The sequence below is a fragment of the Phasianus colchicus genome, chromosome 1 (genome assembly GCF_987193195.1).
Source record: "Phasianus colchicus chromosome 1, bPhaCol1.hap1.1, whole genome shotgun sequence".
In the NCBI taxonomy this organism is placed as follows: Eukaryota; Metazoa; Chordata; class Aves; order Galliformes; family Phasianidae; genus Phasianus; species Phasianus colchicus.
Window position 1 is genome coordinate 33,314,222 of NC_143436.1, and position 26,719 is coordinate 33,340,940.

A 26,719-nucleotide genomic window follows, 5' to 3' on the forward strand; every position below is an offset into this window, starting at 1 on the left:
TTGAGGCTCTGGGAGAAAAAGAGACTACCTCCTGTGGAAGAAGGGACGGGTGACTCAGAAAGAGTTCAGAGAAGTTGTTAGGATGTGTAGAGAGAAAATCAGAAAGGTAAAAGCCCAGCTTGAACTCAACCTGGCCACTGGGGTTAAAAGGAACAAGAAACCCTTTTACAAATACATCAACGGTAAGAGGAGGACTCAGGAGAATCTTCATTCTTTACTGGATGAGGCTGGGAATGTGACCACTGAAGATAAGGAAAAGGCAGAGATTCTGAATGCCTTCTTTATATCTGTCTTTAAAGGTCACACCAATTATCCTCAGGGCACTCCACTCTCTGACCTGGCAGTCTCGGCTGGGGAGCAGACTAACCCCCCATGACTCAGGAGGTCACAGTCAGAGACCTATTATTCCAACTGGACTGACATAAGTCCATGGGGCTGGCTGGGATTCACCCAAGAGTGCTGAGGAAACTGGTGGAGGTGATAGCCGAGCCACTTTCCATTATCTATCAGTGCTCCTTGTTGACTGGTGAGGTCCCAGAAGACTGGAGCCTTGCCAATGTGACTCCCATCTATAAGAAGGGTTGTAAGGAAGATCCGGGGAACTACAGGCCTGCTAGCCTGACCTCGGTGCCAGGGAAGGTTATGGATTGGATTGTCTTGAAGGAGATCACGCAGCATGTGCGGGACAACCAGGGGATCAGGCCTAGCCAGCATGAGTTCACAAAGGGCAGATCCTGCTTGACTAGCCCGATCTCCATCTATGATCTAGTAACCTGTCTGGTAGACAAGGCAAAGGCTGTTGATGTAGTCTACCTAGACTTCAGCAAAGCCTGTGACGCTGTTTCCCACAGCATTCCCCTGCAGAAGCTGGCAGCCCGTGGTTTGGACAGGTACACTCTTGGCTGGATAAGGAACTGGCTGGAAGGCTGGGCCCAAAGAGTGGTAGTGAATGGAGCTAAATCCAGCTGGCGACCTGTCACGAATGGTGTTCCCCAGGGGTCGGTGCTGGGACCTGTCCTCTTCAATATCTTTCTTGATGATCCGCATGAGAGCAGTGAGTGCACCTTCAGTAAGTTTGCAGATGACACCAAGTTGGCTGGAAGTGTCGATCTGCCTGGGGGTAGCAAGGCCCTGCAGAGGGATCTGGACAGGCTGGATAGCTGGGCTGAAGCCAATGGGATGAAGTTCAACAAGGCCAAGTGCCAGGTCCTGCACTTTGGTCGCAACAACCCCAGGCAATGCTATAGGCTTGGGGCAGAGTGGCTGGAAGACTGTGTAGAGGAAATGAACCTGGGGGTATTGCTTGATTGATGCTCGGCTGAATGTGAGCCAGCAGTGTGCCTGGGTGGCCAAGAAGGCCAATGGCATCCTGGCTTGCATCAGAAATGGTGTTGCCAGCAGGAACAGGGAAGTGATTGTCCCCCTGTACTCAGCACTGGTGAGGCCACACCTCGAGTACTGTGTCCAGTTTTGGACTCCTCGCTGCAAGAAAGACATTGAGGCCCTGGAGTGAGTTCAAAGAAGGGCGACAAAGCTGGCGCAGGGTCTGGAGCACTGGCCTTATGAGGAGCAGCTGAAGGAGCTGGGATTGTTCAGTCTGGAGAAGAGGAGGCTCAGGGGAGACCTTATTGCTCTCTATAACTGCCTGAAGGGTAACTCGTGCACCTAGTGATAGAACAAGAGGGAATGGTTTTAAGCTGCGCCAGGGCAGATTTAGGCTGAACGTTTGGAAATACTACTTTTCTGAAAGAGTGGTCAGGCACTGGAATGGGCTGCCCAGGGAAGTGGTGGAGTCACTGACTCTGGAGATGTTCAAGGAACGGTTGGATTTTGTATTGAGGGACATGGTTTAGTGAGTACTATTGGTGTATGTGGATGGTTGGACTGGATGATCTTGTAGATCTTTTCCAACCTTGGTGATTCTGTGATTCTGTGACTCCCTATTTCACCATTAAAACATAAGGTTCCTAGCTCTCTTTCACTGCACAACAGTTGATTAAATCCAGCCAATTCTCTATGTCCTCTGTTGTCATACTTTTTTGTATTCTAGAGAAGTACATGTGAAGTAATCATATTCTGAATCTGCTGACTTTAGTCATGCTAACACATTCCACTACACAATTAACTGGCTTTGCCATTACAGTTAATACGCTAAAAATGAAAAAGTCGTTTACCTACTGATTAAAGAAAAATAACCAGTCTGAACATTTATCAAGGTATTAAGAGACTTTTCAAATACATTCATACTTCATAAAAAATTCTCAGGTGCTGTTTATCTTGATAGCTCTAACAGTTTTTATGAATGATCAGTTAATATCACTGTTCCATAGGCTTTCTCATTTAAGTTCAGTAAATGAAACATACTTGATAAGAAACTGAAGATTCCAGGAGCAGGTATGAAGGAGTGTAGCTAAACATCTATAAACATTATTCTTGATTGCAGTTCTTCAGAATGTTGTAATATATGAGGAAGGAGTACAAATGTTTTCTGGTGTAATATAGAAACCTTCAAGTCACAATGATTTTGCTTATAATGTATATATGATTAACTAAATATGACTATAACATACTCCTTTAAAAAAAAAAAAAGGCTAAGTTCACATGAAATTAATATACTGATTTTCAGATAAGAAAAGAAACAGGAAAAAATGGAGCTGCATTAAAAATTATCAAACAGTCTATCAAGGATGCTTTTCCACAGTCAGTGTCCTACCCATCTTCCCATTGTCATTCCCATCAAAATTGAGTGTCAACTAAAGAAGGATGAAATAATGAAGTACAATATAGCCCAAAGATACAGCCTTGTTATCTCAAATAATATTTTCCCCCCTTAATCTTTCTGTAATCTTAATCCATCTCAGTTTTAAAATCATCTTCAAATTTAATCTGTATCAGTTTTAATTATGTACTTTCCCATGGAACAGAGAAGAAAGAAAAAAATCTAAAAAATCTTAGTAGAAGCCCCACCATAAAGAGCTTTAAATTTTGCTGGAAGAGATTTCATCTAAATTTTAACTGAAGTCTGCAAAGATGTTAATAAGAAGCAGTCTTGACCCAGCTAATTTTAAAATGATAAAATCTACAAGACACTCATTTTAATGCAGAAATGCATCTTCCTAAGACCTTGATTTCATAAATCCATTTTTAGAAGAGGAGTTTTTACTCATACAGAATAATCTGAAGTACCTGGTCCCCAGAAATAATCATGGGATTCTTTATTTGTTATACAACCTATATACAGTGATAAGAAAATATAAAGCACAAAAGCAGATTAGTACTGCATTCTAAAAGTTAAATTCAGGTATTCCCTACATCTTTCAAAATGTCTTAAAGTTATACCTATTCATTACAAAATAAGTACTTGTGAATTTATGAAAAATACTCATTTACAAATGAGTGAAAGAAAGTTTTCACAATGAACATTAATTAATTTCATAGGTTGCCAGCAACTATTGCAGTAAAAATATAGAAAATGAATCATACATGTTTATCTGTTGAATATCTCTGTCTGCAGATGAACGTTCAGTGTGTTCTGTCTCTTTTCATTTAGGGAGTCCTAATCAGCACACTACTACATGACATTATTGGCCATATTCTTTTTGATTATGACATTAGCAAAAAAAAAAAAAAAAAAAAAAAAAAAGCCAACAACCAGACTATTTCCAAAGCATTCAGATATACAAACAGTTATTCACTGCGTATATTCCAAGGCACCCATCAACACTTCAGCACACTTGGAGCACTTCCATCTCTGTCTTTTCACAGAAACAGCACAGAGTTTGTCCATGGACTAGGAAGGACATGTGGCTTTACTGTTAATTGATTGATTATGCTACAGCTTGGCATTGTTATTTCAACCTCAAAACTTAGAGATGTATAGCAAGAAACTAGATTTATTTAAAAAAAAAAAAAAAAATGATTAAGGTTCTAAGTAGAAAACCAGCAAGCTGAAGAGGAGATTGAACTCTCTAAAAGTTAGTATCCCCAGCAAGATTAACTTTCAAATAAGAACCAAATGATTAAATCATTTAATCATTAAAGTGAACAGATGGTAACTTTGATACGATGAATTAGACAGTGATATGCTTGTTTACAGAAGTTAGAATGCAAGTGATAGAAACCTATGTATGACCTTCATGCTTCCTGCAAAGAGTTGAAATGTGTTTGGGTAATGCATAGCAAGGGTGATTTGAACTTTATAGCCAAGTTTGATGCAGCAGCTAATGCAAGCCATTGGGTTATAAAGAGGGATATGTTACAATAGCTTGAAGGCACTAGCATTGTGAATATTCTGTATTTCTTCAGAAGTGAATTCTGAAGTTGAATTCTGGCTTGGTGCTCATTGAGAGCCTGAAAGCAGATACCTTGATGGAATTGATCAAACTGTGCATTGCTTTTTCACAGTCTTTCCATTCCACTGAAACTGTCACATCAATTCTCCTTGATTCCTATTGTTTTTCGCCCCATCTATTATTTTGATCAGGAACAGAAAAAAAAGGAAAAAATATTTTTTTTCCACAAATATGAAGACACATCTTCATGTTGGGTTGGCATACTTCTACATTTATTTATTTCTAAACTCTGTTGGTATCCATCATAATTAAATCTGAATTTATATTCACAAATTGTCATTATGAGAAAGTTATTGAGGCACATCCTGTTTCATGTGTATAGATACATATAGATAGATACACAAAAATTTTTAAAATATGTACATGTACTATCTCTGGAGCTGTTTATTTAGTTAGCTTGATATCTCTCAGGTATTCCAGAAGACTTTTTCCTGTGAGCATGATCTATCAATTTTGGCATAATGAACTCGTCGAAAGATCAAATTTAAAGGATAAATGCTGCAGGAAATGATGACTCTACAATAATCCTGTTATCCTGCTACAACTCTTATTCCATTTTATTGAACTGAACAGAATAAGGGTAAAAGGGTAACTACTTTCTGTCTGCTAAAACCCATATACCCAAGTCCCCTGAACATGGCATTATGTTCAATTATGATTATAATGTATTAGTAATAAAAATACATTGTAAAAATAAAAATAAAATTGTGAGAGAGTGAGTTAGGGAGGCTTAATTGTGGACACTAGCAAAATAAGTGAAATAATTATGTATTTAACTCATTTTTGTCTTAGAGGTTTTTTGTCCCCCTTATAAAACACTGAAAATAGAAGGCAAACTACATTGTGTACAAGAGTGCTATTTTGATTGTTAACAGATGTTGAGACTATCAATGCATAGATACTCTCTTAAATACTTGCACATGCAAGGTAGAATACTGCTTCCAGGTAACACTTTCAGAAGTTCTCAGTAGCAGCCTAACCCTACTGTGATTGAAACTAAAAGAGCTTTATTCTTGCAAACAAACTGTTGTTATTAACTCACTAAATAAACCTCACTACTACTCTCCATTAACTATAATTACTTTCTGGGTGACTTATCCATATTTCCTGTTCTTATAATGCAAAAATCATTTCCTCAGCAAGAACTCAACATATATTGACCTCAAGTATTCTGGAGTAACTCAAGGATGAAAACAAGGTCCCCCATCTTTCTTCTGTTGAACAAGATGAGTCCTAAAATAACCTGATTACTGCAGCACATGCATCCTAGTGGCTTAGCATACACAAGCCAAAATGTTCTTGTCACCATTACATTATTTCATCCAAAGACAGGAGCCAGACTTAAGCAGCACTTCCCCTGCTTTGTAGTTTTCTTTTGAAATTATATTTATTATCAGAACACAATTTAACAGTTACCTGTTTAATACGATACCCTTACTGTTGCCTAAACTGGTTAAACATAACTCAGCATTTCTGAGAGCATGTGTCACTGAACTTACTACTATAATATAGACCTACTCAACCTCTGTTTGGGAAGCAGACTAGCTGCAGCAACCCAGTAGATGCTGTTTCGTAGTATATGACTACCCCATCATTAGAAGAGCTTTGGCATCATGCAGTACGCAAGCAAATTAATTAGTTAAAAGCACTATGTATTATCATGTAAACATATACATATTCATAACAGTTACTTTAAGAAAGTCTATTTTATACATCTATATAATAATCCTTAACTTATTTTTATACAACACCAAGGACAAAATTTCAAGACACGTTGCAAAAGAAAGATACAGAATAGGCACAAAGAAATTAATTTCTTTAATAGGTAATGTGTGATCATATAGAAGTACATTCATTTGTATGCTCTTAACTCATACCACACATACTGGTACCTTGCGTACTGTTACAGAAAGTCATATTGCTTGGTGCTTAAATCCTAATCAGAAATCTAGGAATCAACTCCCTATACTGGAAAGGCATAGTAGGTATTGGAAATACTCAGAAGTGCCACTGAAGTTGTACTTTTTTCTGGATTTCTTAATATTTTTCTTTCTTGCTGAAAAATTCCTTAGTGACTACAAACAAGTTAGGCCGCAAAGGAAGTAAAAGCAATATCATGTCATTGTCTCAGCTTGTTTCAAAACATGCAAAGCCCATGGGTAAAAGGGCCATTTGAATGGCTGTGGCTATTAACTCTACCTTTTATATTTTCATTGTGTGTGGATCTCAACTGAAGTTTGTTGTTATCTTTTGTAGCCTGTGGCAATAGGTTGGAGAGATGAATTTACTAGGATATTGAAAACAGAGAAAGCTGAAAACATGTGAAGAATTGCAATGACAAGGTAGGAAATCATTGTTTCTGATGCAGTGAAATGAAATCCTTGCCCCCTGCACCTAATATGTCTGCATAGGCAATAGATACATGCACAGAGGCTGGAGTGATATTTGTTTAAAGCAGTTTTCATCCCTCTATAAACAATAGAAATGTCATCTTCCTATAATCTCTCTTGCATAGTTCTGACCTGGCAGAAATCATTGTACAAGCAAAAAGCCTTATAACAATTCTGAATTAAAGTTCTACCCCAAGATCCCAAAAGGGTTTATTCCACTTACTAAGTGCTAAACAAGATTTTCTAAGCCCAGAAATAGCAATATGTCATTTATTAATAAGAGTAATGCCAATAAAACAACATATCAACTAGAGGATCATAGCCACACAGAAAGTACATCCACCACCAAGTCAAGCTGCTTAAAAAGTCACCCTTAGCTTTATGAAAATCTGATCAAAAAGATTTAATCAACTTCCCTAACATCTATACTGTTGACTCATTATCAACTCATTGTCATTAATTCAGGCTCGTTAGAAAATGCATCACAGCTAGCTGTTGGGAAGCAAAAATTTAGTAAATTCAGAGAAGACTTTTTACTCCATGTTCCACTACCTTGCAGTATTATTATGTTAACAACTGAAACAATGTATTGGGATCCTTGGAAAAGCATACAGCTCAGTCATAAAGCTCTTGGACAGCAGAGCATTCACTGTGTGAGGGATGTTGACAGAAGTCCTTTATGCAGCCTTCCCTGTGAAGGGTTCATCAACTTGTCAGTCAAGACTCCCCACAACACGTATATGCTGACAATCTGAATATTAGGTACATCTTTATATGTGATCAGCTATTAAACTAATCAAAGTTTCTATACTTTCCCTGTCTACAGTCACTGACTGGCTATACATTAAATTATGAGAGGTTAAGCAAGTTAGGGACTCCTTCCCATGAAGTTGGAAGGTTGTATGTATATGTTCATATTATAATACCATGCAAACTTGTGCAAGTTCACACTCAGTAATTTAAGCCTTGGCTAGGCTACAACTCAGACTCCTTCAGAAGTGACCTGACAGATTTTCAGGCAAACTCTCCCACATTGTCCATCACATTGGCACAAAATATGTATATATTAATAGATAAGTTTAAGGAATTTTAAAGTCACCACAGAATTATTTCTTCCTCAAAAAACTTTTTTACACAAAATTTGCAAAAATCTTGACTACAGATTCATGGGGATCTCATTATGTTTGTGCAAACAGCATATTACCTTGTTCTCTGCCTGTACCAAATGCAAGGGAGACTTTAACAGGTATTTAGACAGTCTTCAGAAACAACCTATTAGCTATAATGCAAACAAAGCGTCAGTGATACAGAATAGATTAGGACCAATCTTCCAGAGGAAATAGTAGACTTTTAGTTAAGGAAAACAACGATCTTCATGAGATGTCCAGGCAAAGCAGCATGAATAATCAGAGAAGATACACACTTAAGAAACTAGTGTAGAGCAGAATCATTTTAATAAGAGCTGACAAAATTAGGAAACCTTGAAGTACTAATTAAGATATGTAAGGTCTACATATCTATTTATAACTTAGGATTTGCTTACTGTCCATCTATCTAAGAAAATATTGTAACTTAACCTCATGAGAAAATAATTGTTAATTAAAGTTCAAATCTCCATGCCAGCAAGAAGTTAAGAGATCCCTTTCATGTTTTAGGGAATTCAACAGCTTCTCTGCAAAGGTAGTCATTCTCTAGTTTACTCACCAAAAGACAGAGAGAAAAAGAGATTGCTTTATTTAAAAAGAAATTGCTGACAGAAGACTTATCTGTAGAAGCAGAGCTGGAAAGCACAGTTCAATGTCACTTTTTTTAAGAGGGCTCAGTTTAATGCTCAATCCTTTTGGATCACCGTTGCCAATTGGATAAAATATTTAATGGCACTGTATTCCGAATGGTATATTTTTGACAATGTATTTCATGCCTTGCATGCCACTGAAGATATGAGATTGAAGTGAATAATGAAAGAGTAACTCAGTACTTTATGGCACTGTGTTCAGAGTTGTTATTTTTCATTGACATGCCACTAGCTAAATCAAGTCTTGATAATACATAACTGGTTCTTACTTTGTAGGAATTATGTTAAGATATAAGAAGGTCTCAACCTTCTGTCTTTTTCTATGCAATATTAAAATCACATTAATATTTAAAGCTTCAGTATCCATTGTGGGAAATAAAATTTTAAAGAGCATGTACAAATCTGTGCTACAAAAATTTGATTTTGGAGCTTTAGTTTTCATGCCAGTGTTACCTGTTCATAAAGAAACTCATCCAGGACAGAAAGAATAGCAAAGCCAGAAAAAAAACTTTCAAAATATTTATCAGTGTTTCTAGCACTGCTGGTGCTATGAAGAGCATATGAAGGAATGCATAGGATATTTGGAGGATTTCTACTACTATTTGCTTTAAAACATAAAGGGGAAAGGTTTGAAGAAAGGAAGTTACTTGAAGGGGAAAACAAAGATTTAAGGAAGAAAGAAATACAGGAAGGAGAGTAATAATAAACAATGCTAAACTAATATGGAGATCTATGCCTTCAACAGCAGGTTTCCCATTTTCAATGAATCAATCCTTATTTTGAGGTTTATAAGTTCAATTTTAAGTATTTTTTAAAAATAGTTACAGCAATTGCAGCACAATCAAAATAAGGTTTAACAGTAAATAGTGCTGTTTTAATTTAAGTGGTGAATAATTCATTTGTGGTTGAAATCACAGCAGTAGGTGTAAATGGTCTGCTCTTCACGGAGCTGTTGTAATGCTGTAATGTGACAGAGTAGCCTGCAGCAAGTGAGGATATGCTCTAATACAGAATTCATAGACACAGAAACCAAAGGAAAAAAAAAATCTTTTTAACCTTCGAAGTCCACAGATAGGCAGGGATCTCCACCAAGATGCCCTTGTCTCCACTGCCACCCCTTAAATGAGGTCTGAGAAGGAGGGGATCCTGGCCTCTTCTGGTCACTCAGATGCATTGAATGTTCCTGAACTCCCCTGGGTTGGACCTGCCTTTCTACCAGGTGCTCAGTCACTTGTTCAGGCCATCACTTAGTATTTCCGCTACGTACATAAACCGCTGCTGTTTCACTGCTCCAAAATATGACACATGCCACAAGTCACTGCTCAGTTGTAGTAACAAAGTTGTACAGAACTCAGTGTACCAAACCAGATCAATCGTACTACTTGTTCAGCCAGATTGCTGAGGAGAACACAAAATTCTCACAGAGAGAAAGTTTTAAAAACTCTGTGGTCAAAGGCAGTGAGGTTTCTCTTATCCAGATTACTGAGTGTATGGGTTGAGGAATTCAGAAGTGAGCTCTGTAGAAACTGGACAGACATCTAAGCTCCGTCTGCAGGACAGGATGCAGTTTAGCTGTACTACTGCAATGCTATAACATACAAGCACTGAGGTCTTTGATATTCTTACCTGTATTTTTTCTCCTTACTATTGAAAACATTTGCAACCAACAGTAAATACAAAGAGCCTCTGAATGATGCTACTCATTCTGGACCAAAGTGACCTGTAAAATGCTACTTTACTCTTTTGCAGTAACAGAATGCCACTGAGCACCTACTGCAGTTTTTATACATAGTGCCCATGCAGGGTAAAATAAATAAATAAATAAATAAATAAATAGATAAATAAAAGCATTGAATTTTACATTACTAAATTAATTAAAGGTATAATTAAGAAAAAGATGGGAAAATGTTATTAGCAAAGGCAAGGATCAAAGACAGTAAGTATCAACAAAAATAATGATGTATTAAAGGTTATATAACAACCTCTTAAGGGGAAGATCTCAGCTCTCTCAAGTTAGCAAAGTGATATATATTTAACTTTCAAAAATCTGATGTCTTCGTTATCATTCCTTAAATTGCACTAAACAAATTCAATTTATCTTACCCAGTACTTAACACCCTGCTAATGTTTGTTTTGCTGACTCCATCATACACAGCTGTTGAGTGACTATGACTAATTGTGAAGAACAAATACAAATACTGAGGGGAAAAGGTGGAAATTTTCTGTGATCAGCTGCCTTATGTACATAATTAATCAAGTGACAGCTGACATTGATCTAAGTTGTTAGTCAGCTGAGACAAAATCATTACCAGATATTCTATCCCCTCGTAAATTAAAGAGAGTGCTTAGCATTTTAGAGTATTTACTTGTTTGGCTGTAAATCATTGACAGCTTGGGCAAACTATCAGTATATGATATGTTCTGATGCTAAAGTCATGATACTAATCATGGGCATGATGCATTCCAGACAAATGCATAAAGTACTAATTACAAAAAGTTTGTATTACATCAGAACTGATGTGAAAATAATTACAGACCCTGACCCTTTAACAATATCATATAATTTGGAGTTAACAATTTTAAAATGATAGGCTTAAAAGAATGAATGTTAATTATCATCCTGGGGAAAAAAAAAAGAAAAAAAAAAAAAAAGTGGGACAATAAAACAAGGCCGAGTTGAATGGAGTCCTGGGCAGACTAGTATAGTATTAAATATGGAAGTTGGTTGCCTCCGCCTGCAACAGGGTGTTGAAGCCTGATGATCTTTGAGGTTCCTTCCAATCCAAGCCATTCTATGATCCTATGAAAACCTTCATGAAATGTGTTTCATATGAAGCGCTAAAAAAGAAAAAAACTAAAAAATCACTTTTGAAAATTGGCAAGATTGTAAACAGAGAGAAGGAGAAAAGGATCAGCAGAATAACATCAAAATGAGGGAAAAGAAATTGAGAATATATTCCACTTTATTTTTATAATTTTCACTTTTAATACTGTTCACATTTCTAATTGGAGCAATGAAAGTGATACTGTGGGGAAAAAGTGACATGGTGTTTTCAAAAAGTCATTAAATGACATTAAAATTCTGCATTTATCATACTGACATTTGTTTGCCATATTGTGAAAGGGCTTTGCTATCAAACAAAGTAACATTTTCTTATGTGCTGCATCACTTTAATGGCAGTCTTATTTTCACATGGTGTGAATATATATCCATTTCATTATATACAACTTCAACAACTTCAACTGCATGAAGACTTAATTTGAAGTTAATGTAGAACTATGTGGTAGGTTGTTCTTAAAAGAATAAAATCTTCAAAACAAATTATCTGACATCATGAGGACTAAGTGAGCAATAACCTGTAAAGTGCCCTTGGATCTCAGTAGTTAAGGTTAATAATCCTTCAAAATAATGTGATGCACGATGATAATTTTGCTAAGAAAATAATAGGTAGTAAACAAAATTTCTACTTCAGCAACCCACCGAGGACACATGCAGCTTAACTTGAGAGTGGAAAAAAGGGGATGAAAAAAGCTATTTTCAAAGGCACGGTAATGTGATGTTTAAATATGTTATCCCTACATTGTACCTTCATATTCTTCGTAACCACTGCATTATACTTGGACTCCTGTTGGGCTGCATAAGACAGTGGCTTTCATTGTGACAGATCATAAATACTCTCCTGCTGTGCAGTGTTTTACAGGGTTAAGGGTAATTGCACACAGCTTAAAAACATACTGGTAACATGACCCCCAGATTCCATGAGCTCAACACAACAGGAACAAGAAAAAGCTAAGAATGATTCAAGCATTATTTACGCTTTATAAAGGAAATTTCTAGACATTGAGCAGATCTGTAACAACTGCTGGCTTATGAGAAGTCATGTGCAACTTAAGAAAAAAAAAACAAACACACACACACACACATTTTCTGTGTATCTATTTCTTTCCATTCCTTTTGCAGGTCATCATGGGATTATTCCTGCTTGACTTAATCACCAGAATAGAGTCTAGATAAGAAACTGAGACAGTTGAGTTATAAATACCTTTGCTTAAACTACATTTCAAGGGAATTATGAGTCTATTTTTACTTTTTTTACTTTATGCTTAGATTACAATCAGATCTGAATGTGCTGACACACACAGATTTGTTAGGGTCTCTGTATCAGAGATTGCTGAACAAAATGGTCTGCAGGACTGTTGGAGTTTTATGTCCCTACCTCAAAACTGAGGCCAAGACCACACGTGTACACCTCTACATACACACTTTAAATAAATGGCCAGCCACACAGATCAATAAAGACAAGAAACAGGGGCATTCACCTAAACAAAAGCAAATCCACACAAGTATGAACAGTGAAGATAGGCCAACCCTGTTCTTCCCCTTCGACTGAGCGGGATCAAAATCTATCAGTAGGATATATACAAACTAATTGTCTCTCCAAGAGCCAATGTTTGACATTCCATCTAGCTGTCAGTAGCCATGTCTTCATGACTACCTGGCACCTGATGCCCTCAGGGCTCTGAGGCTCTGGTTCCACTCCAGCTGCTAGTAACCAGAGCTAGCATCAAGTAGTCATGCCTGAATTTCCCTGGCATTCATATATACCCACAAAAGAAATAGTTGGGATTTAGTGAAAATATTGTGCAACTTGCAGTGATCAGGCACAAAGTTCAGCGAGACTTGTACAGATCAGTCTTAGTTTATATTCAAGCCTTTTTATATCCCCCCTTTTGCCTTTTGCCCTTTCTTTTCTGAAGCTTGTTTCTCCCAAGGACGTCCTGACACCTTCCTTTCTTTGCTTTTGATCCTTTCACTAAACATCCTATGATGAGTGTTAAATATTCCCAAAATTCTGTTCCCCCTGCATCCCATGATAGGTCCTACAGCCCGTAGGCAGCCCCTGTCAGTATGCATCTGGGGAAGGAGTGTCTTAGGCTTGCCTCAGTGGACTTACCACTATGACAAGAGTTAGATCATTCCCCATTGATAGCAATGGGAACACCAGTCAGGGTTCTCCATTAGCAATCTTCTTGGGGTTCCTCTACCTGCTGAACTTGCCCTGGTTCACTGGGGTCTTTTTGTTTGTGGAGATTTGGTTTTAATCATATTAACTAATGCTTTGAGCTCTCTGTATAAGGAAGGTGAATGTAAAGAAATTTCATTGTGTTGTTGCAAGCAGAAGTGAAGGCAAATTACCCAATAAAAACCTTGCCTCAAACTAGAAAACTTGTCCAAGTCCCGGTATCTAGAGTGCCTTCAGAAGGTAGAGCTGCAATGCTGTTACAAACAAAAGGCCACAGGTGATCTCTGGAGGTGTTTTGACCTTCCCAAGATACAGAGGAGAAAAAATAGTTTGAGGCATAATGGAATTGAGAGGATTCCTACTCAGGCTTTGCTAGCCCTACTGAATACCTTCACCAATAAATTAGGGGAAAAGAGAGAGCAAAAGCAGACATTGATCCAAAGTTGTTTTACCTCTTTCAGGATGCTTAACAAACCTTAAAATTGGACAATATCCTTGTAACTAATCCAGTCTCTCAGTTGTCTTTGTGCACTGGTAGGACAAACTGTGATTTATTACAGCAGAACACTGAGGATTAACCTTCACTACTCAAAAATAAATAAATGACATTTTCACCATAGATTTATTAATGCATATTGCCTTTACCAATGCAAAGGCCTATGAAGGGGCAAGGAATTGAAATTACTCTCTGAGATAAAATAAAAATGGTCAGACCAGTAAGTGAATGTGACTTCTGCTGCTCTCGTGTGTAATTTTAATAATAAAATTATAAGTACTAAGTCTTCATTTGAATCCAACCCCCAAGTGCTGCCCACCCACATTATGCAAATCCAAATGAACAACAGAAGATTTTAATCAGACAGTTTTTTTCTTTTTTTTTCTTTTTTTTCTTTTTTTTCTTTTTTTTTTTTGAGGAGTCTGTGCTAAATAATTTCCCTTACAACTTCTTTCTGTACTGAGAGAAAAATACTAGGGATAAAACATGCAAATCTTCCTGGAGAAGAATCAAACAGAAACAGTTAATACTCAATGCCATGAACTTTAGCATGACTTTCTTCTCAGCATCTGTGTACAATCCTGTCATGACAGGATTATTAAGTATGAAGCAAATAACTTTATTAGTAATTCCAACTCAGTGAGTAGAGATCACAAGAGAGGAATCCTGATTCCCTTCCTTTCCCTTTCCTTCCCCTCCCTTCCCTTACTTTATGATACAAGGGATTTATATCTATAACTTCTTAGACATTATCTCCATAGATAGGATTCAGCTCAAGATAAACATATATACAGTATTTATTTCTAGGTGAGCTTGATGTCTAAGTTCCCATTACAGGCAATGGACATCCAGGTGAATATCCAATAAAATCTAGGGAATAGACATAAACAGTTAACCAGAAGGTTCAGCAATTTTAGGGTCCATGAGCAATATGAACATGTTTGGAATTGAGTATAGTAAAACAATATTCACCTACTGCACATGTAAATGTCTAAATTTATGCTTTTAAAGCTGAATCTGATTGTAATTTCAATTTTTTTTCTTGGCTACCTTATTCTCCTCCCTAGTTTCTTGAGAGTACAGCAATATATAAAGATGGAGCAAAAGATTATTCTGAAATAGTATGGTGAAAAAATTGAACGTTACAGCACAAATACCAATATTCTGTTTTACTATTACTCACCTTCATGAAACACACTGATAGAACACAAACTTGTAGTTATAGATCATACAATAATACATTTGTTCCATGAAGTTATAAAGTTGCAGACTTTTCAATTGCACTAATAATCACATTTTTCCATCTTGCAGCTGCTGAATTCTGAAATTAAGGATAGTATGTATTGTGGACAGTTTGGATATCATTAGTAATAATATTATTTTTTCATTGTCTTAGATTGAAAGCACCTACTTATCTAACAAACAGGTTTGCAATATTGAAAGATTCCCAAAACACATTCTTAATTTAGATAACAATTTTTCCACTTAAAGCTTCTCAAGAATAGCAAAGATTACAGAATCACAAAATCACTGTGGTCATTAATGCAGTTGTCAACCAGTATCAGCTCTAGTACTGACCTAGTGGTCTCCAGCTGGGCTTTGTACCACTCACTGATCACAACAGTTTGAGTCTGGAGGTTCAACTACTTTTCATTCACCTCACTTTTCATTTTCCCAGACCATATTTCATCAGTTTGTCAGTGAGAATGTTATTGGAGACAGTGTCAAAGCCTCACTAAATTCAAGACAAACGTTTAATACCCACTTCTTTCCCCTCATCCACCAAACCAGTCATTTCACTACAGAAATCTATCAGGATGGTCAGACATGATTTCCCCTTCATAAATGAGTGCTGAATAGTCCCAAACTGTGATCTATAAGAAGATACATCGGTGCCCCTTTTGTAGACCTACACATGTATAAGAAATGAAAGGAAGCCTGAGAGAAAATAAATAGCATATCCACACATCATACTGTTGTCAACATCAGAAATCTTGTCCTATATTTTACAACACTGGACCATTTTGTTTCCAGAATTCAGTTTCAAGTCAGACTCTTTCTTTCAATTGTTAAATAGATCCACAAATTTTTATACTATTATATCTAACCTTTTCTGAAAATGAGATGCTGCTAATCCCACTGTGCTAAATTTGAACACTGCTGTTTTTACCAAGAATAATTTTAACTGCAACACAAACAGTCCATTTCAGGATTTCTGCTCAACAGGAAGAGCAATTGGGTAAAAAATGAGTTATCCTGTGATGTTGTCCCATAGATGTTATACTAGTTACTAGGAAGTTAACTGGAGCCACTGTACATAAAAGGCTATCATTTAAATATCTTATTCAAGAACAAAAGGGAGAGTGAGTGAAGGTACATAAAAAAAAAAAAAAAGAAAAAAAAAAAAGAAAGAAAAAGATAAGCAGTAAAGGGTTTGAGCAGTATTCTTGCTTTTAATAAGTTTATATGTTAGCATAAATTCCTATGTGATCTATGTTTCAAAAAATCTGCTTTGCATTTCTCTTACTTTATAGGAAAAAAAAAATGGAAACAGTTTTTTAAAAGGTGCCCTCTAGAATTAGAATATTTAACAGGAAGTGTCTAAGTCTTTCAAAATTGTTCTGAAAATGCTAACTATTATGTGATTAAGAAGATCAAAGATTACCTCTATTATCTCTAAGTTCAGTGTTAACATGAGGGGCAAGCAGCAAGCTCTGTTGAGAGTGTTAATAACATCTTCACTTTTAATTCCAGTCTGTACTCCCTCGATATACTGAATGATGTACGCAAGCATGTGCTGATAAGAGCAAAAAAAATCTGGTGAAGGAGCTAGAAAACACAGCCTGTATGGATCTGAGGGTATTGGGGTTGTTTAGATTGGAGAAGTGAAGGCTGAGGGGAGAGCTCATCATTATCTATAACTATCTGAAGAAAGGAGGTTGCACAAGGAGAGCACTGATCTTTCCTCAAGTCACAAGTGATCAGATGGGAGGAAAGAGTTTCAAGTTGTGACAGGAGAGGTTTAGATTAAGAAGAATTTGGAAGAATTTCTTCACAGAGAGGGTGGTCAGTCATTAAAACAGGCTGTCTAGGAAATGGTGCAATCCCCATGCCTGGGGGTATTTAAGAGACATGTACATAGTGGTAAAGGAAATGATTTAATGATAGGTCCCGATAGGTCAGGTTGATGGTTGTGCTTGATGATGGTCTTGAAGGTCTTTTCTTCAGCCTTGATGATTCTATTATATCAAATTAAAAAGAATCTGACAAATCAAAACAAACCAAGAAATTCTAAAGTTCAAATATGAAGAAATGAAATGACATTTTGTATGCACTTTCCTTGAAATAATTATTTTTCCAGTATTGCTTTACATAAAGGCCTGCAGGAGATAGGCATTCCTGCTACGCTTACTGCAATTTGAAGAAATAATCAGTTCTACCAGCAGAAAACACTAGGATGTTCAAAATATTCCTGCAGAGTGTATACTGAGCTGGGATGCCATGGGGTTTATTTATTTAAATATAGAAAACAAGTAACTGCAACAGGCTGGAAAGTGGTTTCTGCTTTATATAAATCATGAGAAAAGAAGAAAAGACCGAGTAATATTTTGCAATTAAATCAGTCTGTTAATTTAAACATTTCACCCATTTGTGAGCCACCCACAGTTCTCTTTTAATTGCTTGCTTAGAATTCTCACTGCACTCTTCTTATTAAAAATTCTTGCACTGTAGACTGTCAAAACATGGCTTGGTTCTTACAAAACTGTATCAAAAGTCATACTATACTGTTAGTTTTGATGAAGCAGATAACATTATTGGATTTCATATTACTGTTCTAATTTTTCTTTAGTTCTACTTCTCCATATTCATTTGCTCTATTTCAGAAAAAAAAAAAAAAATCTCATTTGCTTTATTAGAACTTAGGTACTAGAAAAAAAAACGATCTTAGCACTCAGCAAAAACAACTGAAGCCTTTACTTTCATCTGGCTTCAAGTAAACACGGGACACTGAAGCATGGTTTGGTAATTGACTGCCACAAGTTATTCATCTGCTGTATCTCTGAAGATATCTGTGGCAGGGAAAGATACATAGTCAGATTCCTAAATATATAGGCACATATAATGTATTGTTCCCTAGGGTCCTTATGGCACCCTGTCTGTCAAAGGTACCTAAGACCTCTTAGAACAGAAAAGGAGCATAAAGGTATCAATTAACTGCTCCTAGTTCTAGCATACATTTATGAATTGTTTAATTAATACAGATATTGTCTTTTGCTCAATATAGGTTTTTTTACAACTTGGTTTTGTTCCACAAATATGACTTCTGATGCTCCAGTCTGGGCACCAAGTAATAATGTAGCACACTGTCATCAGCAGCAACTGGGACAGGAACAAGCACAGTTCAACAGAGAGAAATAAATTTGTCCCTGCTGATTTTTTAATATGAAACTTAAATAATAGTCTGTCTGGATTTTGCCAAGGATTTTGCCAGGCATATTTTTAGGAACCTCATAAAGAAGCAGGATTGAAAATATATATTAATTTTAATGATTAAGAAATAACATCTGGAAAAACACGGGGCTGTTTGCTCACTACTAAAGCAAACCTCTTTTGAAAAATTAAAAGTGAGAAGCTATTACTTCAGTCCATAAACCTCTCCTCAGCCCTAAAGGCAGAAATATCTGCTAACTCTTGTAAACGAAGTCTATTTAAAAGAAAGTTACCAAATTATCATTACTGCTCTTGCCTAGGGAATGTCTCTGGAGTCAGTAGCAATTACTACAATAGGTTTCAGAAATTGAAACAATTTGCTTGTTAGTGCCACTTGGGTTTGTGCTAGATTTGAACCATCAGTTTTTAAAACAGTAAACACTTACTATAAACTTTGCAAAAGCAAGTAGGAGAAATGTCTACTGGAAAAGAGGATATGTTTATTTATTTACATATTATTAAATCAAATAATTAATTGCTAGACAAGAAGCCTTTTGAAATAACCTGTCAACCCTTCAACAAAAATGAATATGATATAATATTTGTGGTCAGTTTACAGTGTTCTTTACAGAGACATTCCAAAGAATAAGAGAATCTAGTGTAGAAATATTTTCTGAAAAGAATACAGTTTTTCAGAATCTGAAGAATTTAAAGGTGTTAGAACTTGGCATTTCGATTCAGGATCATTGCTATATATATGACAATATCTTTGTCTTTCAATTCCTTTCAACAAGCCCAAGTCTTGTGTGTGCAAGGGAGGTCTAAAACATAACAGGTAAGGAAATTAATCCCCTAGTGGTCTTCTTTCAATTTACTGACTGACAAAGGATGAAAGAAAGCACAGTCACCAAACAGTAGGTGACTGTTTATTAATCTTACAAAAAAAGTACTATATAAATTATGTCTTATGTGTGGGTACCAGTCTCTCATCTGTTCCATGGCTGTGAATGTAACAAAATCTCATAGCTCAGTTTAGGACTGTGACAAAGAGCAGGATTTGAGAATCTAATATATAACCTTGTGACCCTTTCACCTTGTATGACTCATGTTCTCACACCTAAATAGTCTTCTTCCAAATCAGGAGGGACCAATCTAAGCAGAGAAAAGAACTACTGGAAATAATATCTTATGTGTAGTAATCCAAACCATGGTTGAGTGTTTTCTGGGCTGCTGCAATTTGGCACAGGAAAATATGTGGCAGAGAACAGGATAACAAGGATGACAGCAGAATAAGCATGCGCACACTTTTATGTTGGTGCTGCTTTCTAATCAGTATGGGCCTAGCCTGTATTAGCTCTTTTGCCATAGTATACCAGATCACTTACTTCAGAAGGCTGATTTTTGACCATCTGGCTGCACTGAATTCACTTGTAGGCCCTCCCTACTCCATACTTTTCACCAATCCGGTCTCTTGTGCTGTTTAACTCAGTAACAGATCCTGTACTTAAGTGGTTATTTGAAACAAATCTGTTTGTATGCTTTATTTTTATTTATTTTCAGAGTACTAATAGCGTACTACAGGAATACCAACTCACAGCCACATTTTTTGTTTTCCTTCCATTCTTTCTTTATCACATGATCATAATAATAAGGTATTGGCAATCACACTCCAATAACATCGTCTTAACCCAAATCAAACTGCTTCTGGAAAATCATTTCATTCACATGGCCAGCTGCTATTGCAGACCTCCTGTTATTCTGTGATAAAGCCAATGCACAGTACTCATTTCATGTCACTTGATTCCTTGTATCATAGCTAGGACCTGAAAAGTTTCTAGAAAATGTTGCTAATGGGCCTTTTGTGCAGAAAAAGATTTTATGAGCGTTCTTAGACAGATATTTTCCCATCTCTGTTCTACTGCCATTTCACGATAGAATTATCTCATGTACCGGAACTCATGTATATATTGCTAAGCAAAACTGCCAAATAGTTAGCAAAGACTCTCAACAAAAGCACAGTTTCTATGATACAATCCTTTTTATGTTCCTTCTTCTCTCCTCACTGTACTTTTTTCCTGTTCTTCTTCCTTGATTTTTACAGGGAATGCAATTCTACATTACCTACTCTATTCACATCCCTGCTGGCATTCAGGTAGTTATCAGTATTACATGACAGCTGCCACTTGTAACTCGATTGAGCTAATTTCCAGATTGACCCCTTCACCAAAGGAAAAAAAAAAAGAGTGTACTGTATTAAGCTAGCTTAAAAATCCATATCGATTCACTGCAGAACAGTAACCCATGGCTTTTCACCTACAGAAATGCACATGACCACTTTATCTCTAAACTCAGTTACCAGTAGCTTTAGGCATAATAGCCCACTGCATTATACCACTAATAATCCAGTTACCTTAGAAACTTTTTATGGTCTTTCTCTGCTCTGTTGTTGCAACCAGTATTCATGCTCGCTGTTGAATTAGGTCTGCATCACATCACAGTAGCTGCAGAGTTAACTTTAGAAAGTTAGAAAGGTCTTAAGATCAATCAAGGGAACGATTACTCACATAATGGAAACATTAATCTCTTGCCATTTGGCAAAGCTGGTCCTGCAGCTGTCACCTTAATGTGCTTTCTTTCATTCCATGTTAAGGAAAAGGAGAAATTTACTTGTTCCAAATGTGCTTTACTATTACAGGGTCAAGTATTGTTCCCAAATATTTCTGGAAATACTCCTAAGAAATAACATTCTTTCTTAGTCAAGAGTTAAGTTTTACTCCTTTAACTCATAAGAAAAAAATACCCATTTGGAAGGTTTCCTGAAATAAGCTATTCAAGTATAGCATGGCTTACAAGAACTATTTCCTTGGTTCTTGATCATATTAATAACTGAAAATAGAAAATTAAATGAATACAGAGAAATTCTTATTCATTTTGTTAATATTTGCTCATATCATTCTTTATTTTAAAGAATACTTGATTATATGTATTATATCTATACCCATGATAAGTTATCTTGCGTAATTACCACTGCCAACAATCTGTGATCATTTGCGTAAAGTTATCTTTCAATCAATATCTCAAAGATTATTTCTATGATAAAGTACTTAAGGTCAAGATCTGCAGAGTCTAGGGACAGATTAATACTTGCTGATAAAAGTTTGTTTTCCATCGGGGGTATTTTGAAGACTTTTTAAAATTCTTCCAGCTATCTCTTTCCTTTTTATTTAGTGACTCAGAAGAGAGAGAAAGAAACACCGCAAGTCATTACTGTGAGTGAAAAAGAAAACTGTCTTTTCATATTTTTGGAATGTTGGAACTTACATATCTTGTGTCTTTGGAAGACTGTACACCGTTTTCTGATTACTTGAAAATATTCAAATGTGGATAGAAAATTTTCTACATGCCTGTGCTTCTCAGAATTATTTTTGAAATTGCATTTTATTCATCCTTCCTTAGGAGTAAATAAAAAATATTCCACTCCTTTACTGAGTTATTCAATATTTTCATATTACATGTGACAGGAGATTGGAGTCTGCCAACTGTTGGTGACAGCTATAAGTATTGCTGGTACTATTTTACAGTCCTTTGTGATAACTATGAAAGTGTTTAGGCCCCTTGACATCATAGCAACGTTTATCTGCAGGATAATAGTTAGGAACTGAAGTTAGCAAATTAATTTTACCTTGAAAAAATCACAGCTTGAAAGAAGTTGATGGCATATTATGAGGGCTGCTTCAAAAGTAATGCCTCCTAATTAATGATGTAGACTCACAATATAAGAAGTGAATGTCCATGGTGTGGCAGTGGAAGCTGAATTTTCCTACCATTATTCTGTTCCACTTTGTTGCCATGCTACAGATGACAGCAGAGGGGCAGTCTGACATAGAAGTGCATATGAAGCAAAGGCGTGGAACTGAATTCCTCCATGCAGAAATAAATGGCATCCACTGATATTCATTGATGACTGCTGAACATTTATGCAGACCAGACAGTGGATGTGAGCACAGTGAGGTGGTGGGTGGTACCTTTTAGTGGCAACAGCGACATGAAAGAAGTCATATTCCAGATGGCTATGCAGACTTTCATAGTGTGGAATACAGGCTCTTGTTCATTGCTGAAGAAAATGCATATCTAACATTTGTAGCTATGTTGAAAAGTTGTGTTTTGTAGCTGATAATTTGTTCTACCAAGTATTGTTATTGTGCAAATAATATTATTTGCATATAATTATTATACATTGGTAAACATAAATAAAACACAATCAGAATTAAGTTTTGAGATGTTTTTATTGAAAATGAACATTAACATAAAAACAAAAAATCTTAAACCAGATGTGGTACTCTCTTTTGAATTAAAATCATTTGTCTGAATTTTCACCGGAATAAATCCATTCCCCCTATTACAATTTAAGGGGAAAAGTATTTTTCAGTTGATAACAGATATTTCAGTTATATCTAATCTGGTCTACATCTAGATCAGTAGCCAGCACATAATAACACTTTAAAGGCTTCAGCAAAAATGTCACTGTATAATTGCACTACACCTACACCACACCTGCTGATGTATTTAGTCATGTTTTATGTTCCTCAAATAGCACAGTTTAACAGAAATACCACACAGAAATTTTTACATTCTAATTTGGCATCTTTTTAAATCTTTTTTCTTACAATTTTCCTTTCATACCCACAACTGAGCTTACAAATTTGTCTTGTTATTATTGATTATTTTTATAATACCATGTGGAGATTTTGCATTACAGAGAAGAATTATTTTCAAGCAATTTTTCAGAACAATTTCACAATAAACATGGATGCCGTAACATTCTCAGTATCAGAAAACCTTTTTGGAGTGATAGGCAAAGTCGTGCAAAGGCAAACCAAAGATCTGCATAGCATTTGCAAAGGCTGTCAGTATTGCTTCTAATACCTTCATTGTTAACACTTCTTTCCAATGAGCTTATATAATACTAATTATATGAAACCTCTCCAGAATCACTCTCTCAAGCCATAATGTTTGATCAATACCATTTAACCTTAGCCCTACTAAATTTAGCACAAGGTCTCTCTCTGATCTGTTTCAAACATAGTCTCCCTAATATTTGTCTTCTAGCAAATGATGAGTTTGTTTTAACTCAGTTTCATTCTACAAAGATCAAGGTCAGGATATAAAATTTACGAAACAGTTCTGATGGCATACGAGGTTAGAAGAATTATATGTGTATATATATATATATATATATATATATATATAATTTGATTACCAAAATTAAATTCTGCACTCACTTACAGATTCTTTTTTTTTTTTTTTTTTTTTTTTTTTGAGTTTAAACTCTTTGTATCATGTCTGTTAAGATATTTAAGTTGTATCAGTTTTTTGGCCATATGGCTCACATTTTCATCTAAAACTTCTCTGAACTTTGTCCACAGTGTCAAGTTTCATCTGCAATGAATCAGTCAAGATCTTGTAGATTTTCAGCTTAAATCCAAATTTGGGGATAAGAAACTTTTGTTGATTTACATTTAAAAAAAAATATGTATATCAAATGCAAGTGCAAGTGGTAAATAACTGAACTTTGTCTCAGTTTAACATGGGAATAACTAGAATCTGGTTTGCACACAGAGGTGAAATAAGAATAGTATCTACAAGAAATCTAAGTACAAAGGTCTGTACTAGAAAGTACCAAACACTAAAAAGTACTGCTATTCAAACATTCATCATGTTATGATACTTGTTATATTTTCTAAATAATCCCTTCATTGTAAATACTCTTTCAAGATCTGCATATTGCATATAATTGAAGTCATTTGACGTAATTGCTTGCTATTGATGTAAATAACCAGTTCTAAAAGTGAAAACAGAGCTATGCCATTTTCACTGCCAAAACTATCACTTGATTTACTTGAAGAAAGTCTTGGTCAAATTAGATTTTGCCGAGCTAATTATATTCTATTTTTCAGAAATAAATAAAGGGGATATTTAGGTTTTGAAGCAATTTGCTCTAGCTGCAGGTGATGGATGAACATTTTTGGCAGCACACAATCAAGTGCATGCAGCAATCCAACCGTGATATCAAAAAGATCCATGTAACAGGTTGAAAAGTGAGAGAAAGTTCTCATCAACCCAAAAGGTTTAAAAAGCCTTTGTAAGATATTTCTAGCTGTGACTGACACATCATTTTCTGACATTCACTTTTGATCAATCTGTGCAAATAAATTTCAAGGCCAACACAGTATCGGATCTGCAATACAACTGACATAACAGCATTTTATACTATAATATTTAAAGGATATATAGCGTTTGAATGTACCTGAAATGCAGATGAACAGGTTCTCCATAGATGTCAGTTTTTCTGATTTTCCTCTCCCAAATGACACTAGCTAAATAAGACCTAAATTAGATTAATATGTTTCTTTTTGAAAAAAAAAATGAACTACCAAAACTTAAAAGATAACTCAGTCCTCTGAATAGTTTATGGACACAACAAATCTGGAGACTGTAAGTCGTGCAAAACCTGTTGATGCCTGTGGCTCCTTCAAGCCAGTTCAAGCTGAGTGTTGATACTGGGAGTCCTTACGAGGTATTAATGAAAATCGTGTTCCTTTTTCAGGGTATTCCCTTGCAAGCATCAAAGTCAGAAAACACAAAGCTGAGAAGTAAAAGCTGGTTGGAAGCATAGAACAGAACTCAGAACTCATAGAAGGTTGCAATCAGTAAATTATCTTGTCCACAAATATGATCTTACTTTCTCCTCTCTTTTCTATGGCTCTCTTTAGTCATTAGTCATTTCCTCAGACATCTCTGAGAAAAGTTGCCTAATTATATCAAAAAAGTTTCCAGCAGAAAATAAAGCTGATATCTGGTAGTGTGCTATTTTCAGAGCTACTATACTTATTTAGTAGAAATAATAAAATTTCATTTAAAAAGAGGAAAGAGTTTAAAAATTGAAAGAAAACTTTTCAAGTAATTTATTCAGATATTTTCTTTTGAGAGAACTTCCCCCTCCAGCTACCTTCTCCTAGTACTTAGCCTGCCCTTTCTGCCTCTGTCTCACTCACAGCACTGTTGTTTCCAGGTGACATTTAGAATGTCTGTAAGCTAAATTTCTACACTAATTTTAATGGGAAAAAAAAAAAAAATCAAGCATGACATGGGTAATTCAGATAGCATTTACTTCACTGTAGGAAACTATAACTTCAATTGTTACTTTGAAAAATTGGGCATATGCCTCCTCCAAACTACCAGCTTTATAATATTATAAATACTGCATATCTACTTTTAATCATGTCTACAAAAAGATTGTGCTTCCTTTTTCATTACAACAAGGTTTGTGCAGAACTGTATTGAGACCACTTTAGCAGAATAAATTAATTAGTTCGGTGCAATAATGCAGTCATTTACCATACAGTCAAATGTAAAGGCAAAACCCAGACTAATTCCATCTCATTTTTCAGGCTCCTAAGCAAGGTGGCTAATCACTTTATTCCTATTGGTACTAAAATGAAAAACACAGCTTCATCTGGTGATTTACATTCCTTTTTCTCTCACATCAGACTAACAGAGTCCATAGAGCAAGTCTCCTCATTTGTAGCTATAATGATAGGCAAGATGAACATGAACCTAAGCACATACTCAGTATTATGAAATGCCAGCAACTACTACAGATCACTGATGGCAAGTACTGAAATAAGAAAAAAATAGGAAAATTAAGGGAGAAAAGACATAACAAGTGCTATCTGTGGAGTAGTTAGTAGGAAATTGCTTGAGGCATAACAGGAATATAGCAATATCTCAAAAAAAGATTTTTTGAGAAATGTAAGGGTCAGTGGAAGAATTTGGAAAGCATGGGAAAGTGAGAAAGAAATGAAGAAAAATGATGGTCCTATGTTCTACAAACATGGGAATGTGGTTTGGCATGCATTAGAGAATGAAAAGAGGAAAGAACAGAGTCAGAATTTGTGTGAAAAGGGCAGAATGCAAGCTTTGAGAACAAGGAATGTCATTATCAACACAGAAAAGGAAGAATATAAGAAGCTAGAATTTGAAAAATTTCAGCAGTAGTTAATAGGTGATCTCTGATATGGGTCACATACAGTAAGAAAAAGTCATTAAAAAGATAGGTAGAATTCATGATTTGATTTTGATTCTTTCTGTTACTTCCTAATGAGACTTTCCAACTGCTCTATTGTGAATTGTTACTGTTAGCCCCTGGCTGCTGGAGTTGAAAACACAAG

General features: G+C 35.9%; 1 pseudogene; it reads right to left on the minus strand.

The window, feature by feature from the left end:
- Nucleotides 1-569: 569 nt before the first annotated feature.
- LOC149919485 (uncharacterized) lies at nt 570-20,951 on the minus strand (annotated as a pseudogene).
- Between the last annotated feature and the right edge of the window lie 5,768 nt (nt 20,952-26,719).